Source organism: Mus pahari, chromosome 13, assembly GCF_900095145.1.
Source record: "Mus pahari chromosome 13, PAHARI_EIJ_v1.1, whole genome shotgun sequence".
Classification (NCBI taxonomy): Eukaryota; Metazoa; Chordata; class Mammalia; order Rodentia; family Muridae; genus Mus; species Mus pahari.
In genome coordinates, this window is record NC_034602.1 from 6,755,880 (window position 1) to 6,757,090 (window position 1,211).

Consider the following 1,211-nt stretch of genomic DNA (forward strand, 5'->3'; position numbering starts at 1 on the left):
CTTGAGTTTCATGTGTTTTACAAATTGTATCTTGGGTATTCTAGGTTTCTGGGCTAATATTCACTTATCAGTGAGTGCATATCATGTGAGTTCTTTTGTGATAGGATTACCTCACTCAGGATGATACCATCCAGACCCATCCATTTGCTGAGGAATTTCATAAATTCATTGTTTTTAATAGCTGAGTAGTACTCCATTATGTAAATGCTGGCCAGTAGGAGTTAGACCATGTTTCAGTGAGTAGTTGGCAACACAAATTGAGCTTGGTGTACTTGTATTTTGGGGTGGTTGTTGTGGAACAGTATACCTAAGAAGAATGGAAAGCAATAATGATTGGGGTGCATTGTATGAAATTCCAAAATAATTAATAAAAATACTGTGTTGAGGAAAAGAAATGTGAAATAATAATATAATGCAGAATAAGAAGAACTGGACTATTATATCAGTCTACTATTAAAAAAAATAGAATGCTAGTATTTCTAGAGGTAGCTGGTGAAGTAGACTGCATCCATAGCACAAAATGCCAATAAGAACCTCTTGATACTGCTCAAATGGCTGAGAAGCATCTAAAGAAGTGTTCAAAGTCTGTTGTGACCAAAGAAATGCAAATCAAAATGACCCTGAGATACCACCTTACACCAGTCAATCAGAATGGCTAAGATCAAAACCTCAGGTGACAACAAATGTTGGAGAGAATGTGGAGAAAGAGGAGCACTCCTCCACTGCTGGTGGGATTGCAAACTGGTACAACCACTCTGGAAATCAATCTGGAGGTTCCTCAGAAAATTGGAAATAGATCTACCTGAAGACCCAGTTATATCACTCTTGGGAATATACCCAAAAGATGCCCCACCATGCCACATGGGCATGTGTTCCACTATGTTCATAGTGGCCTTATTTGTGATAGCCAGAAGCTGGAAACAACCTAGATGTCCCAAGTCAGAAGAATGGATACAGAAAATGTGGTTCATTTACACAATTGAATACTATTCAGCTATTAAGAAGCTGAGTTTTGCAGGCAAATGCATGGAACTAGAAAATATGATCTTGAGTGAGATAACTCAGACCCAAAAGGACATGCATGGTATGTACTCACTAATAAGTGTATATTAACCACAAAAAAGAGTACAGAATACACAAGATATAGTCCACAGAACTCAAAAAGGTCAACAAGCTGAAGTGCCCAAGTGAGGATGCCTCAGTCCCACTTG